Source organism: Eschscholzia californica, unplaced genomic scaffold, assembly GCF_041429995.1.
Source record: "Eschscholzia californica isolate CP2 unplaced genomic scaffold, dmEscCali1.0.p SCAF_6, whole genome shotgun sequence".
Taxonomy (NCBI): Eukaryota; Viridiplantae; Streptophyta; class Magnoliopsida; order Ranunculales; family Papaveraceae; genus Eschscholzia; species Eschscholzia californica.
In genome coordinates this window covers 17,486,409-17,504,666 of record NW_028238483.1, presented here as the reverse complement: position 1 = coordinate 17,504,666, position 18,258 = coordinate 17,486,409, and the positions used below count along the sequence as shown (strand labels likewise).

General features: G+C 34.1%; 1 long non-coding RNA gene across 1 annotated transcript; it reads right to left on the bottom strand.

Moving 5' to 3' along the window:
• Positions 1-6,033: 6,033 nt before the first annotated feature.
• On the bottom strand, positions 6,034-8,765 carry LOC147532089 (uncharacterized). Its single transcript, XR_015227414.1, has 2 exons — positions 8,598-8,765; positions 6,034-6,832 (listed from the first exon to the last, which is right to left on the bottom strand). It is a non-coding gene; the product is annotated as an uncharacterized LOC147532089 (long non-coding RNA).
• Positions 8,766-18,258: the final 9,493 nt, after the last annotated feature.

Below are 18,258 nucleotides of genomic sequence, written 5' to 3'. Positions count from 1 at the left end.
AGTTACTAATGATGGTAGAGTCGTTGTAGTGTCGGGGTGGCACGACTCGTAGAGTGGTCGGAGCTCGATTCTACGGAATGATGAGTTGTGGTAGCTTCTGGACTACTTAATCAGCAGAGTAGACTTCTGGTTATAGAAGAGTAGGATTCTGCTTCCGGAAGGGTAGATATCTGCTTACAGAAGGGTAGACTCCTGCTTACAGAAGGATAGACTAACGAGGTATGGGGAAATAGAAAGTCTCTCTCAAGCTTTGATATGATTTCGTAGATACTTCTAGCCGAAACCTCTGCTCTAGACTAGCTTAGATCAGGAGTTCGTCGGAGTAGGTGATTTGTAGCCGGAGTTTAGTAGAGGATGAATAAAGTGATCAGAATAGGGTTTCTAGAGCGCTAGGTGATTTCGAGTCAGAATCCGAACCTCTTTCAAGAGTGAGGCTTCCTCTATTTATAGAGTGTAGAGGATAGTAACCGCTATTGGGGCGCAGGGTTGTTAGATCCGCAATAGTAGGATCGCACTAGACTGCCTCTGTAGCCGTTGATCTCTTGAGAGGGAAGGGTAGCCTTACGATACCCGTTGCCCTAGCATGTTCGTTGCCAGTAGAAACCGTCCACTACTCCTTTAAAGTAGCGCAAGACTCGGTCTTCTACCATGACTCCAACGTGTAGCAGAATGCTAGGATTGGACTGACTCAATCTCTAACAACTTGGCCACATGTACGCACAACTAGCTGGAGTGTGGGTGGATCGTCATGGCAAACCTTATCTTGGCATGCCAGGAGCGTGGGCTTGTGTAAGCCTGCTTAGACTTTCTGGGCTTGCGAGGCATGTTGGGCTTTCGGTGGGCTTCCTTGCTAGACCATAGAGGCTACTGAAGTCACCCCTCTCATGTCACACAAGGGTGGGCGCATAAGGAAGGCCCAATGCTATTTTTCGCCAATACAGTAACAAATTCCCCCTAATTTAGGGAAATCTGAGGAAATTAAGTCACGTGACAATTTTTTCTTTTCCCCTTATTGACTATTAAACACATGGAAAATGTAAATTTTTGAGAAAAAATTTATACTTTCTCGAGAAAAAACGCATATCAAACACCACCCAGAATTAAAGTCTTTACAAAGAAGAAAACAATACAAGGACTCAAATAAAATAACAAGATAAGGACTCAAAGATAAAAGTTATATCATTAGAGGGTTAAAGCTTCAGTCGCTAGCTGATGAGGGATTGTATTCGAAGATCTGGGGCAGTGCATTAATGTGATGTGTTTCGATCTGGTTCGGCCACGTATCTCTTCGATCTTACCTCTTATTCTCCACGGGGGTTGCTGAGAGTCGTCGAATATTAGGGTAAATAAGACTTTTGAGTCCCCTTCCAACTCAAATTCACTTAAATGGCGATTGTCGGTCAGTTCAGACCCTAACCTAATTCCTATCATCTCATTGTAAATGGATGAGATTGGAGAAAAAGCCTCCAGTAGAGAGTCGAGTATACTTCCATTTGAGTTTCGTAGAACTGTTGCTGCAGAGCCTCTATTTTTTCTATATGCTCCATTGACGTTAATCTTCAGCGCACACACTTCGCAACGCGGAGGTCTCAAGTTTGATTTAATGGAAGTGCAAATCCAGAAATATTGAAATTGGGTATAAATAAAATAGTTTATGTGGCCTTTGGCCCATTTAATTCGTCGGGCTTTAGGTCATTTAATTTCGTCGGACTTTACGCCAGTAGTAATTCGACAGTTATCATGCTTATCACATTGTATCGATGTATCAATACCTTTGTAATGACCATTGTAGTCAATATTCAAAAAAGAAAATATTGCAAACTCCCCAAAGTTACAAAAATATTTACTATTGTCTCCTAAATCAAAATGTCTTGAAATATCTGTAATTTCTTATCTAAAATCTAAAAAACTGACAAAGACATTAAAAGACATTTGAAAGGTCTGAAATCAATAACAGAGACATTGTTGATATTTCAAATGTCTGAAACGAATAACACAAATATTTTGAAACATTTAAAATATCTCAAACGAATAACATAGACATTTGAAAATATTTCAAATGTCTCCAACCAATAACATACGTAGATGGACATGATTATATCCCCCAATATCCACAACCACTACTCTTTATATTTTGTTTCACCATTAAAGAAGTCATAAAAACAAAGAAATATCGTGTCATGGATGGTGACATCACACTGAGATTCTCATAGGTTTGATGGCTAATGTTTTATTTTCAATTTCCAGTCTTTAAAAGTTTGGAATAGCCCCTGTAAAATGTCTTTATTATAGAATGCTCCCTAGATAAACTTTAATAGCATGAAACTAATTTTATTGGGTATAAAATTATTCATTAATTCCCATAACTATTGGCTTCTTCACATCTTTGGGTCATTCCTGAAAAACATGTTAACTAAATTAATTTTAGCACACATTGATGACTAACTAATATAAATTGACGACACATAATTGAATTCTAACAAACTCACAAGTGGTTGTTGGTGGTAGTTGTGGGTAGTGGTAGCCAACGTGTCCAGTGGCGAAGCCAGGATTTTTTCGATGTGGAGGCACATTCAAGTCAAAAGAAATAACAATTTTATATGCTATAAAAAATGACTTTTATTGATTCATAATAATTTTACTTATTTACATATTTATAGTTGTCCTCGACGAGTTCTCATCTTCTTACATTGTTGCGTAGTAACTTCATTACTAAGAGTATCAAATACATCCTTTTCAATGTATGCAAGTAAATTATCATTCATATATTCGTCTCCCATTCGATTCTGTAATCTGTTTTTCACAATACTCATACCAGAGAACACTCTTTCTACTGTAGCAGTTGCAACTGGAAGTGTTAATGTCAATGTCAATAGTAAGTAAACAAGCGGGTACACCTTATCTTTTGTTTTCTCTACCATTTTTTTTGCAAGGTCAACGATCTCTTTCAATCCTATGAACTCATCGTTAGATTTCATATCAATTATATAATTTTCAAGTTGGTCTTCAAACACCATTAGATCAGTATTAGAAAAATCTTGTAGGTAAAATTTAGCAAGACGGATCAAAACAGAATTGTGATGAAGATTCTAGAATTATTTTCTTGTTCCATCTGTGGTGATGACAACAGAATGTTATCATGATTTTCTTCTGAACTATTACGAAGCTTCTTGAATTGTGATGAAGATTCATCCATAACTTTCGTTTAAAATGTCTCTCCGTGACTTTCTGGAAATATAAGTACCGAATATATAAAGTAGAATTTGTTTACGGACTTTAATAAACTTATTAAAAATAATTTTTTTTTATTTAAATCGCATAAGAACAGAAAAGAAAAATCATATACCTATCTTCTTTTGATATCACGACAAAATATGAGATTAGGATTTTGTAAGAAAACCTGAGAACCGTAATTTATAACTTTTGTACTTGTTTGTTTCTTATTTGATTAGAATTATGATTGGTATATAATAGTAGATTGGAAGCTTAACTTTGATTAGAATAGAAAACAATCAAGAATTTAAGTAAAATAGAAATAGCTAACTATAATTATAAAGATTTTAAAAAAAAATGAGGACTTAAGAAATTCTAATTAGTATTTAGTGGTTACCTCCAAGTGGGACGGTGGGGTTATTGCTTTATCGGATTGGTGGAACAGTCAAAGTGGGACAGTGGGGTTATTGCACGGTCAAAGTAAATCTGCGGGTATTTAAATTTTCAATAGAAGTTGATGATGTGTAAGGTTGGAAGTGATAATCAAAGCAAATAATAGTGGTGGGTCATTGAATCATTTACTCAATAACTAATATATTGGGCTGATCTTGGGTTAGGTTGTCATAAAATAATACTACAGGCACCGTTGCGGCCTTGTTCGATTACTACTATTAGAGGAGCTCACATTTGGGTCGTGGGGCATGCGCCCCCACGGGCCCCTATGTGGGCCCGCCCCTGAACGTGTCGTGTCGTGGCGGCACTACCCGTTTGACAGCTGTAGCGTGTTTGACACGCCACGGCCACGACAGGCACGACTTTGAGTCGTGACGTGCCCAGACCACAAAGGTCTGGGCACAGAAACGACCCAGTCGTTTACGGGTCGTTCCCGTGGCGTTTCCAACTGTTGCCGTGGGCGTTCCCGTGGTGTTTCCCATCGTTTTCGTGGTCATTCCCGTGGAATTCCTGCTTTTACCGGACCGTGGCTCTGACCCATTAAAGAGTCTATGTTATATCTTTGTTTGTTTTATTGGAAAAGAGTTGTATCTTTTATAACACTTCACCTTTACTTTTATCTCTTTGTGTTTTACGTGTGGGACTATCTCTATTACTTTCTTTGTTTATTTTTTGAAAAGAAGTTTTACTTTGTTTTAACTAAGTCTAAGTATCAACTTTTTGTCTCTTTCAAAAAAAAAAAGTCTAAGTAAAATTATTTTTTTAAAAATAGAGTATTATTACTTTTTTGGGAGGATGGGTTTTAAGTCCAAAATCGAATGATCAATGGGTCTAGAGACCAAAGATAGTCTGAAATAGAAAATAAATCCACTTAGAATAAATTACATGTCTAACCTTTGATTTTTTATTACTACCTAACCTGCCCTAAGTTATAAAAATAACCCAAATTAAAGATTCACTAGATTATTTCCTCAAAAAAAAAAAAAAATTTCTTCCACAACAAAAGTTTCATTTTCTGTTTATCGTAATGACCAAGCTTTTACTTATACCTTTTTTACTCAGATTTGGTTAACATAATATAATTTCAGGATAAATGTGTCAGAATAAATAAGATGCTAGAGAAATATAAGTATTGCAGGAGAATCAATGAAATGCTAGAGAAACATAATTTAAGACATGTGCAGGAGAATTAGTGAAATGCTAGAGAAATATTAAAAATTTGGTTAACATAATATAATTTCAAAAAAAATTTGTTAGAATCAATAAGATGCTAGAGAAATATAATTATTGCAGGAGAATCCAAGAAATTATGGAGAAAAAAATGGTCCTTATTAAATAAATAGTTTAGAATGTTGTTAGAATCAATAAGACGCTAGAGAAATGCAATCCTAATTTCAGAAGAATTTATTTTTGTTAGTATATTATTCAATTTTTAAAATAAATAAAATGCTAGAAAAAAATTGAGAATTCTGTTATATATAAGAATGTTGTTGGAATCAATAAGATGCTAGCGAAATAATACAATGATTATTGACCTACTTCTAACATATTCATAACAGATGCCAATAGAATTAAGAAAACGCTAGTAAAATACTGAAAATATAGCAAAAACAAATTCAGTTTATATTTTTTTATGAGAACAAGATTATAGTGATTGAGATTTCAAAATTCACTGTGTACGAAAAAGTATTACATTTTAAGTTTGTTGTTATAATAAAATAATTTTTTAACAAAATTTTAAATTTAATCGACATATGTACAATTTTCTTAATGATTTCCAAGGAAAAATATATTTCAGACATGAAAATATCGAGGTAGAAATAAAAAGCCATCACAAATTCACAATTTCTTCAAATTCGGAGAACATAAAGTTAGAGAGAGAGAGGAACCCGTGTTAGGTAAACCACAATTGTTTTGGTATGTTACTTTAGACAAATATAAGTTTTGGAAATAAATATTAACAATAAATATCCACCATAAATATTTCTCTTAAAATTTATGGAAATAATAAATGTATTAACTCAACCATTAGAAACCTTTGGTTTACCAATGGTTCAATATATATTTATGAAAGGGTGAAAATCGGAGGAACTAAATGCCTTGATGCATGGGGCCCATTAAATAGTAAATTTTTTGACTTATTTTCCTTTTTCTGTTTATTTTGGTTTTATATTATTTATTAATTTAGGAGTGGATATATGACTAATTACCCCCTATTTTTGGACCTTAAACTCAAAAATCCTACTTTTTTTGTTAAGTCTTTTTTATGTTTGTTCTTTTTGTAATATAAAGGTCTCATTAACAATTCGTAAACATATTAGAATATTTAATATTAGATGAATGAAGTAAAATTATAGACAAAATAAATATTGAAATACCTCTTTATTAATGTGAAAAAAAAAATTGCATCACTATAGTTTAGGTACATCCCAACTAGGTTGGCACCCACCTAACTATCAATCATTTGCAAAAAAAAAAAATTACAATATTTTTTGTTTTTGGAAACCGATTACATTGTTGTACAATTGACATTGAATACACCAAAGATGTGATAAGCTTGCTACCCGCCCACTCAAACTCTAACATGATCTGGCCTATAGCCCACTCAAACATAACCTGGCCTATAACCCAACTAGATAATGGCTTAAAGCCCAACTACACTACCTTATTTATACCCTAATAATCCCAAATCAAATAACCAAAGATTCCACCTTCTCTGGGATTCGAACCTGAGACCTCCAGGGATTTCTGGAGTTTATGTCAACACCTTGGAACCACTTGGGCTACTAACTGTTGACTACAAAATTGACTTAATAATAGAAATCACCACCACCACCACCAATGTCATCACAATTTGTATCTGAATTATCGACCTCTGGAGGCTTCAATTGATATGCAATTTCATCAAAATGTTATTATACTCTTAAATTTGCTTTCCAATGTTGCAACACAACTAATGCTTGTAAAGACTTCTCATTCAATCTTGACATTCTATCTGACAAAATTCTTCCACTTGTACTAAATGTTGATTTAGATGCTACTGTAGAAGCCGGAGTGAAAGAAGATCACGAGCCATCAAAGATAAAATTGGAACTGTTTTTTTCTTTCCATTAACCTAAAACCGCGTAGTTTTTTCTATCTTCTTCTGTAAGAAAACTTAGTAGATCTGTACTCAAGTATGAGAATAATTCATTGTGGACATTTCTCGATGGTCGAGATTCATCCAATTTCAACAAAAATTTATCTGCCGCATTTGTAACTTTACTAATAGGCACAGGCAATGGAGGACCACTACTAGAAGAACCAGAATTTCTTACATCGTTCCCATATTTGTTCACATATATATTTCATACATTTCATTTAAATCTCTACTAATTATATCTCTTGAATTTCTATATTTTTTTTTGTGGAACTACTATTGAATTTTTATATGTATCTATGTCTAAGTTTTTACTAGTTTCTTCAAGAATAAACATTGTGTTATCTAATTTTTTTCTTAGGATCCATAATTGATGCTAGTATGAAAGTTTTTGGAATTTTTGCCAATACTTCTTAAATTTTTCTCCCATTAGGGCAATGACTTCAATAAAAAAATCCATATTTTCTACCCGTAACAAATGCATCGGAAATATTATATATCCAATCAATAGCTATACATGATATAGGATAGTAAACTCCGTAAAGAGCGTTAGTAGCATCATAAAATGCTTCTAAAAATTGAGTAAAAAGATATGCACAACCAAATTGAGTAACATCTAAATCTATTTTTACTTCCATGCTTTCACGATAACGAGTGATGTATTCTAAACTCGCATGTTCATAGCCTTGACATGATTTTAATTAAAGAAATGTAGAATTCCACCTTGTGTTATTATCTAATACTAATTTTTTAGGAATTAATCCATGATGCACACATATTTCTTTATATTTTTGGTAACTACTACCTACACACATAATATACTTAGCAATGTTCCTAATTTTTTCAACAAAATTTATATCATACTATTTCCCAATAGAGTTAATTCCATCTTGCACAATTAAATTTATGATATGACAACAACATCTAACATGTAACAAATCACGATAACTAGTACGAAAAATTTCTGTGCCACTAGTATTAGATGAAGCATTATCAAATTTGATAGCAAACATTTTTCTTTTATTTCAGACTCATTCATAATTTCTAAACTCTTGTTATTGTGGATGGTATAACCGGTATGAGGCCACTATATTATCCTAAAAGCAGTTACTCTTTTATGTAACATCCAATTACCATCAATATAATGACATGTAAGGGCAACATACTATAGTCTATTATTTTCGGACCATAAACCAGAAGTAGGAGGAATACGACAATTATGTTTACTAATTTCATTTTTTTATAAACTCTATTTTTTATATAACTAAACAAAATATCTCGTCTAAGCGTATTTCGAGGAACTTTTTAAAAACTTGGTTGAAGACAATTTTTTATCTAATATTCTAACGTCGAATTCTTTCCAAAAACAAATGGTTGTTCACTAGAAGTCACATACTCAGCTAATCCTTCTTTTTGTTTGTTATGATCATAGATAAAAGTTACTACTTTAGAGCCTTGAACAGATAATTGTGTTTGAACATGCCCTCCTTGTCCTTCATCAGTTTTATTCAAATCGGGATATTTTTTAATATGTTTATTCATACTACCTGTGTTGGATTTAGCAGTATGGAGAACATAATTAGCAGGACATTATTTGCAACATGATCCCTCTTGAAGAACCTCATTAAGTTAATTTTTTTTTAATTTTAAAATGTTCCTACGCAAGAGATATTTTTTGTCTCTTTGGTTTATGCATATCTACAGTACTAGAAGCATCAATGTTACTTAAATTTTGAGTAGAAGGATCCATCTTCACAAATTAAAACATAAAGAGAGATTAAAATATAAATACCTTTCGGGATTGAAGATTGAAATAAAATCTTGAAGTGCTATAATTTGATTCCCAAACTCGATCTTCAAACGTTGTAGCTTGATATCAAAATCATATTGTAAAATTTACTTGTGAATACTTGTAATAAAAAAGTTGTAGACGATTATGTAAAGAAAATGAGAAATATTAGAAGAGTAGATGTTGTTGATACATTACTAACATGTTAGGTATTTATAAGATTTCAATTAATTCTTTTCTAATTTTTTTTTTACAATTGATCTTAACTTTTATTTAGAAAAAAAAAAGATTTACAATCCCCCTAAAGTAGTCGTTTTATGACTATTGAGAGGGGTATTTCGATCAATATAAAGTTTTGACCGAAATACCCCTCCCAACAGTCATAAAACGACTACTTTGGGGGTCGGGGGGTTAGGAATTAAGGCATTAAATGAGGTACAACCCATTTAATGGTGTTGTACCCCATCTAAAGGTGTAGTACAATAGTTATACTACACATGTACGTGAGTGAGTGTTTACAACACCCTCAAAGAGGGTGTACATCACTCTTATGTAATTTTATTTTGTAAATTTAAATAACTAAAGCAACATGTGTAATGGGTTCGTGGCTTGTGTTTCCGTGGCGGGCCGTGCACGGTTCGTTCTCGTGGCGTTCTTTTTTTCTTGCGGGTCGCGTCTAACGGGTCTGGGACTGTAGAATCCCACCCCTGCCGCGGATTGACCCGTGACGGGTCGGCATGGAACAGACAGTTTCGTGCCGTTCCGTGTTCTTAAATAAGCGGGTTGTACATGTCAGTCCGTTTCTTGGTCGGCACGATCCGTTGGCCACCACTAGTTGTGGGTATTCATGGTGCAATGTGAAGATGTAAATAGTTTTGGTTATAACTAAAATATCTCTTTAAATATCACAAAAGGTGATCGTTGAATGTTCAGTTTCATAAACTGGTCGATTTTACTCGGCAATTACCAACGATCCAATGAGAAAAGAAGGACGAAATCAAATCGAGAAATGACCCTCATTTAGAGCAAGAAATCCAGAAAGAGGGAAAGTTGCCAAAAAAACGAGAGTTGTTGATTAGATTTTTATTTCGTTTCTCATTTGACTCTTTAGCAACTATAATAAGGTTCTCTAAGTTTTTGTTTACCTTTGACATTTGATAATATAGACAATTTCACACTTCATCTTCGTAAGTATAGAGTAATTCAATTTAAGAAAAGTAATAAACTGAAGTTCATAATGGATAAGGTAATAACAACTTGAACGATCCTATCGTGTTAAGTAGACGCAGATTCATATTATGGCAAATGGTGCGAAGACTGCAAAAAGAAGAAGAATTTTTCCGGAATGAGAACGGTCGACAAAATAGATTGACGGTGTTAGATTTAGAAATTTATTGTAGGTTTGAACTACATGGTAAGTGCATTCGTTTATGACTTAGAGTACTAGTTTTCCATGAAGCTATCCGTCTTCGAAACAATGTTGCGACTATACTCGTGCCTTACTGTGTGTAAGTGAAGATAATGAGGGAATGAGATTAAGGCTACTTCGTCATGCTCGTTTGCATGATGGTTTAGATGTCAACCAATTGCCCGTCCGCGATGCGGGGCAATGCGGGGCGATGCGAAACGAATCAGATCGTTATTCGGATTATGTCTGGACTATGTTAAGAATTGATATGGATATCTATACCGTTTGTTCGGACAATGAAGACAATCCTAATCTCATAGAAGATTCGTCTGATAATGATGCGTGGGAAAACCCTCTTTACGCGGTAAATAATTGTTTCCCTATGTAGAAATGTTTTTGACTTCATTAGTACAATTCGTAGTATTAGCGAAAATATATATATATCTTAATTAACAATTTTTATATGAAAAAAACTTTTCATTTTCAATTTACCCCAGAATTAAAGTTGTGAATAAATTTTACATATCGAAAACGGTACATCCAAAGTGATAAATTCCTACAAGAACACTAAGCATTATCTTTGCCCTTGCATATCTCGTCGTACGTGCATTGCCATGAAACGAACCCCGACGAACAGCTGTGTACATTGTGACCGAACTCGTAACATAGAGAACATATATTATCCTACATATCATAAACATGTGAAAAAATAATATTACTTGTAATAAATAATATTTGATTGTGAAATTAAACCTACTTATCGTTGCTTCTGTCTCCTCGCATTAGATAACCATTCAAAAGTCTTACTATCATTATTTCCGCATAATATGAAGTAACCCTACCCTCTAATGTCAGGAGTAAACATTAATAACATGAATCTGTTGCAACCGTATCAACATACAAAATGGTTCCACCGACAATCGGACAATAAATGTCCTTCCAATTTACAAGCAGGACATATATCTACACTTGAATTAGTCACAGAAAGATTGTTAAGCAGTAGTATTATTAGTTCATCCAATTAAAAATGAAAGTTGCATTCACAACACATACACATACTTTAAGTTTTAGGAATTAAAGTTGGGGTGAAACCACTTAAAACACATATAAAATTATTTTTTATGCACTATCACAATTAATATTTTTTTTTTTTTGTCTCCCAACAATGGGTGTTTGGGTACAATAGGAGTACTAGGCCACTTTAACTTTACAAAGTATCTTTTTCACTTTCTATCAAGTTTTATTTTGTCTCATATTTTAAAAACTATGAGTAGTTCGAGTTCGACCGAGATATGACAATTACGTGAGAAAACCACACACACTGCAACAAAATGCCCGTGGATGTATTTAAGGTGTCTATTAGTACATACATCGACATTCAAAAGTTATACGTATGCGAAGGATATCCAGCGACTGAAGGAAGATATTCAACATGTCAATTTAGTTGCTATAAAACATTCAAATGACTTGATAATTCTATACACAAGTAACAACATAAAATACTGACCATGAGATGGTTATCCATGCACAAGCCTTAACTACGGAGGTCAGATGAGTGTTCGCAAATCAGGTGACCGTGGTAGTCGCGGTCGCAAATTCGTTAGGTGCTTCAAATGCAACCAGTTCGAATGGACCGAAGATGCATTGGCAAAACATGATTTTGTTAGGAAGAAACTCGAAATCCTCGAAGATACACGAAAACAAGTATGACTACAACTTTTAGGCTTGATTAAAGTTTTATTTCGTTTTATGCAAAAATAATAATTGTCGAATTTATTTTCATTATAAAATATTAAAATTATAAGAGAATATATTATATTTTACATTTTCAACAATAATGACTTTACCCCTTATAGACTAACAAATATTTCATATACCATTCTTTTTCGCCCAACAATGGGTCTTCTCGAGACCGTGAATTCTTGTGACAAGCATGAAAGAGTTGTTTTAACAAAAACACAAAGAAAGATAATATAAGTCACGAGAGTTATTAAACATCAAACTAAATTACATGAATTAGAAATTTACTGAAAATAAACAGTCAGTCGTTGTCTAGTCTGTCCCGAATCTTGATGGGTCACAATTTCTTCAGCATAGTAGTAGTGCAACCCTACATCGATTCGTTGCGAGATACAAATGATAATCAAGTTGTTCACTCTTTCATTAAATGTTGACTACAAAATGTATAAATAGAATGATTATCTAATAACTCCAATAGCCTAATACCTCGCATGTCAACCATTGGTTCTACATCCATAACTCTTTAAACCATTTTCCTCTTACGATTGCAATGTCAACATTTATACATTGGTTTGTTCTATTGAATGTACTCATTGTTCAAATATATAACTATTATAATTATCAAGAGAAAATTCAAATCATATCAAATTTTAGAATAGATATTTACTGGTGGTTCTTCCATGCATTAACCTACGACATAAACCTAAGAGTGGCATTCGCTTCAAATGTATCACGAGTGTTACCTCTTTTTCTTTTCATCCCTACTTAAAGTGATTGTTTTGTTGCGATGCTATCTCTAGGTGGTTGTAGGATTACGGACGGATATTTTTTTAATATATCGCCAACCTCTTTCAATCGAGTGGCGTTGACAGCATTTAAATCACTTTCATCCACCTCACTTAACGCGCCATAGATTGTGTGTGTCTAATGACCATTCAGTTGCATCCTAAAATGTCAATAAATTAAGCAAATGAATAAATAAACAAGCAAAAGGAACTAATTATAATACTCTCAGAATATAAGATTTTAAGTCTGACATAATTACCTCCTTCAATACATCTTCTTGCAAATGGGGAGGGGGGGCGGTTCACCTATTCCCATCTCAAACGAAACTGTATTTACTTCATTGTCTCACACCCCACCCGCCACGTCCTGCAAAAATAACTTATTTCACGTCATATGTCAATATATAACTATATAACTAATAATTCAAAAATTATATTTTTGAATTCATAAATATTGTTACCTCCTTCAATATATCTTCTTGCAGCTGGTGGGGAATTCACCTTCTCTCATCTTAGACGAAATTATATTTACTTCACTATCTCCCACCCCACCCGACACGTCCTGCAACAATAACACATACGACGTCATATATGTCAATATGTAACAAATACTTCAAAAACTATATTCTTTACTTCATGAATATTATTACCTCCTTCAATACATCTTCTTGCAACTGAAGGTGAAATCCACCTCCTCTCATCTCAGACAAAATTGTAATTACTTCATTGTCTCCCACCTCACCCGCCACATCCTGCAACAATAACTCATTCAACACCATATATGTCAATATATAATAAATACTTCAAAAACTATATACTTTACTTCATAAATATTACTAGCTCTTTCAATAAATCTTCTTGCAACTGGTAGGGGGATTCATCTTCTCCCATCTCAGACGAAGGAAAATTTTTTACTTCTCCACCATCGTCTCCCACCACATTTATCGCGTCTTGCAAAATTATTTTCACTTAGCACCATAGACGTCAATATACACCAAATACTAATATAAATATAGATTACCTTTGTAAAAGACTCGTTGTGGATTTCATTAGGAATCTCATCTACATTTTTATCGTCTCGAGCCTCCGGCAATTGATTGATATTCAAATTCCTCAATATAACGCAATAGTTACGCGACTACACTGCCAACTATCGTTACCTTAGGAGATGACCGTCCTGAATTTACGAGAGGTTTTCTTCTACATTGGTGTCTTCTAACTCATCTCACAGTAAATAATTTTATTGTATTAATACCTTCTATGATGTAATCTTAATATATATAAACTACATAAAGGAAGCTATTACTAATTAATTATCTTATTCTCCATCGTGGACATAAGCTTCTTTAAACTTTCTTCTGTATTTTTTTTCAGAACTCTGTAATCCACCACACACACTTAATGTACTTGATTTCAACCTTTTGATTATCTCGTCACGTCAACGAAGATCTTCTGTAAGGCCAAAAATCACTCTGTTAAACCTTTCAGTTTCATTTGGTGGCATCTCTCACTCTGAACTTTCTTCTTTATCTTCTCTATCTTTTATATTATAGGATTACAAAAAAGATACGAATGATAAGGTATATTTGAGACAAGCATCTTACGTTTGGATTTATAAATGTTTCCCTTGATGATTCGAAAATGACCGCTTTGCATTTCGACTACCACTTTGATATGAGCGGATCACCACTCACTCTTGGTCTTTTATTGCACATTCCGTCGCAACTATCAGAAGACATTCTTATGTCCAAACCTGCAATCGATTACAACAAAGGCAGTTCCGCAAAGCTTTTCAAAACTTAAATATTAAAAAGATAATACTTGAACAGTTTGTTCAAAACTAGTAAAAATTATAAAATAAAATCAAATAACAATACCTGAGATCCATATGGGTAGCCACATACAATAAGTAATTCCATTTTCCTTCTTCTGTTTCTTTTGTTCCATTGCACGAGGCAGTGCCTTTTTTAGGCTAGATAAAGTATGCTGGATACTTCTGGCCCAATGGAAACTTGTTGAATTTTTCTATGTTCTGGGTTAACTCTACATGTTCTATGTGTACACTCGTCCTATGAGCATATTTATCAAACGAAAAATAATCTAAGCACAACAATAGGTTAATATTAACCTTATCTAGATTATTTTCATCTATACATCTCTTTTAGACTTCCTTATTAATGTTTGACTCATCTAAAAGTATCTGTCCCTTAATGATAACTCACCAAGGTCCTCCTCCATGTTTGTTTCAAACTTATCTTCTTCATCTATTTCTCCATATATCAAGCCTTTAATTTTAGAGAATTCAACAACTGAAAACTTCAATTCCTTTTTACAAACGAAAAACTTCATCGTCCCGTCATCCATATTCGATGATTTTGTTTCACAGAGCAACATGTTATGCACAAGTACATAACAAAACTTGAGGCCATTCACCTCTAAAAGATGACCAAAACAACTGTCTTTGAACATTTGTTTTTGTTTATCATTTTTCAAATTATCCTTAACAAATACCATATCTTCAATCTTAGAAAGGCATGTAACTTTCGCACACGATACTTCTTTTATCTGAAGTGGTAAGTTAGGTGTCATCCTGCATATCAAATAAGAAAATTATGCCGTCAGTATCACAGTTGGATAAACTACAAACTAACTACTGATGAATTTAGATGATAAATTTATTGAAACAAATCGACCAAACAAAGATATGCATCCGTAGAATTTGATCTTGATCAATCCCATCATCTTAAACACTAGCTAGATTATTAAAGAACATGCTATTATTATGGAACAAGCTATACATATATCAAAACACTATAGAAAAAACTCTAAAAGTCTTAGTTGTCAAGTGTGAGTTAAGATTATCTTTCCTATGTGTCAAATTAGAGACACTCTAAACATTTTTTGTTTGGGTTATTTCCCAGATAGCCTCTCCCCCAACTTTGTGACCAGTTTCCTGCCTAGCCCTCTTTGTCAAAAAGACCCAGATGGCCCCCTTTTTGAGTTACCGTTATAACACCGTTAACCAGTCATCACCTCTATCTCCTCCATCTCATCACCTCTCTTTGCCACCTCATCATCTTCACCGGCGAAGGTCGCCGATCGGCGACCTTCAAACATAAAAAATTATTTTCTCTCTCTAAATATTTTTTTTCTCTCTCTTTTTAAATACTCCGGCAAAGGGGTTTCCCTTCGCCGGAGCTAGGTCTGTTCGAGAACATACCTTGCAAGGTTCCCGAACAGTCCTAACTCAGACGAAAGAAAACCCCTTTGCCGGAGTATTTAGAGAGAGAGAGGGAGAGAGAAAATAACTTTTTTAATGTTTGAAGGTCGCCGGTCGGCGACCTTCGCCGGTGAAGACGATGGGGTGGCGAGAAGATGAGGTGGCAGAGATAGGTGACGAGATGGAGGAGAGAGAGGTGATGAGATGGAGGAGAGAGAGGTGATGAGATGGAGGAGAGATAGGTGATGACTGGTTAACGGCGTTATAACGGTAATTCAAAAAGGGGGTCATCTAGAATTTTTGACAAAGTAGGGGGCTAGACAGGAAACTGGTCACAAAGTTGGGGGCTATTTGGGAAATAACCCTTTTTGTTTCCAATGGAGATCTCTAAAATATCTCTACTTAATACACATGTCACGTTGAATTCAATAGGAAAAAATTAGTTAAAAAACAAAGTTTTTTCTATTAGTTAACATTTTAGAGTGACACTTAGAGAGTCTCAAGAAGACACTCTAATTTTAGAGTCTCTCTCTTGAAAGTCTCTATATTAAATGATCCACATCATCATAGAGTGTCAAATAGAGTGTCGCATTGGAAAAGGTTTTCTGAAAATATGTCTAAAAATTCTAAGTGGCATTACAAGTTTTAGAGCTTGAGTGTCCCACTGGACACTCTAATAGCATCTCTGACGCAAAACTCAAAAATCTCTATTTGTCTATGTGTCAAGTTCCAATTGAGATTATCACTTCTAGGTGGCGAAAATAGAGATCCTCAATTCCTTTATGTCTCCAATACAAAACTTTAAATTGTTTTATTTACTTATGTAGCACCGTTAATTTTGTAAAGAAATAATTAGGGTTTTTAAAAATTTAGAAGACTTGATTTCTATTGGTTGAAATTTAAATATTGATCAGTTGGACAATTTGAGATATCTATATTCCACCCTCGACATGTCATCTTTGAGATCCTAGTTGAGGTTTGTGTTGGAGAGACTATTTAAGAAAACTCTAAAAGTTCTAGGTGACACTCAGATTTTCTAAGACTGAGTGTTGCATTGGAAATGCTCTAAATTTAGAGTGTCCTCTCGAGGATCTAAGTGCCACGAAATTAATTAATTTTATGGTCAAAATATAAGCTTTAGATTTTCTCTTGAGTGTTGTAGTGGACGTTTTCTAATAAAGTATCTCTAAATGGATATGTAGGAAAGAGATCATTTGGAGATCCACTTCTCACACTTGACGCCTAAATTTTTATAGTTTTTGATAAATCTTGGATTGGAGATGCTATAATAGTTTGATTTTCTTTGAGATTTAATAAGGCCTAACACTTTTGGCAAATAAGAATATTTTCCATGGTGTAAATTTGGTAAAAATTAGTCAATTTTAGTCGACTAATTTAATTTTGAGTGAAATCTTTTGGTTGTTTTCCCCCTACGATCACCAACATTTTTTCTCCACTCCAGTTATGGTCGCCTGACAAACTACCATTGTCAGCGACCTTTGGTTTTTCGAATATTTGTTCTTCATCCACCATTACAACCATTGTTATTCTATCTCTTCTTTTCTCCCTTTTCTTTCCTTTCCCTCTCTATTCTCCTCCCCCTTTTTCTACTCTCTCTAGTTTTTCCGGCGAAGGGGAAGAATTCCCTTCAACGAAAATCAGGTTGGACTGGTTTGGGAAATCCCCAAACCGGTTTTTCGGCGAAGGGATCCTCCCCTTCGCGGATTAGATAGAGAGAAGAGGTCATGAGAAGTAGAGAGATAAGGAGAGGGAAGAGCAGAAAGAAGAAGGATAAATGGAAGTTGTAGTTTTATTGGAAGGAGAGAAGAAGGAAAACAAATGGTGGTGGCAAGAGTTAGCGGTGGTGGTGGCCGGAGTTGGTGGTAAGAGATGAGGAAGAAGAAAAAGATGACTTGTTTTTCTTTAAAATTTTGTACCGTCGGCAAATTCGTCAAAATTCACATTTCCTTTTAAATTTTTCTACTTCGAAAAAATATTATTATTTCCCCAGAGCATCAGCCTTTAATAAAAATAATAGTTTGATGCTAGTAGGGGTAGTTTGTGAATTTCAATGTTAAAATATTTAAGTTCATTTCTAAAATAGCCCCTAGTTTATGATCAGCTTCCCGAGTGCAAAAACACCCATATGCCCCCCTTTGTGCCGTTGTCGTCTATTGACCGTTAAAGTCAGTTTTTTCTCTCAAAGTTATCATTCTTTTAATTCATTATCTCTAAAAACTTTATGTGGTTTACCTTTCCCAAATTGTTTCACTCTCTAAAAACTCTCTCTCATCAAATGTTCATTGACAAAACACTTTTTCTCTCTCTCTCTCATCAAAACACCTCAATAGCTTAATCCATAAAATCTTTAGTCCTAAAAATTAGGAGATTGAAAAGAAGAAGAAACATATCTTCTCTTTCTCTCTAAAATTTTCCCGTCTTTTCCCAATCACCAAAATGTCATCTCGAATTAGAAACCTGAAATTGAGAAATTCTTCAAAATGTAATCTC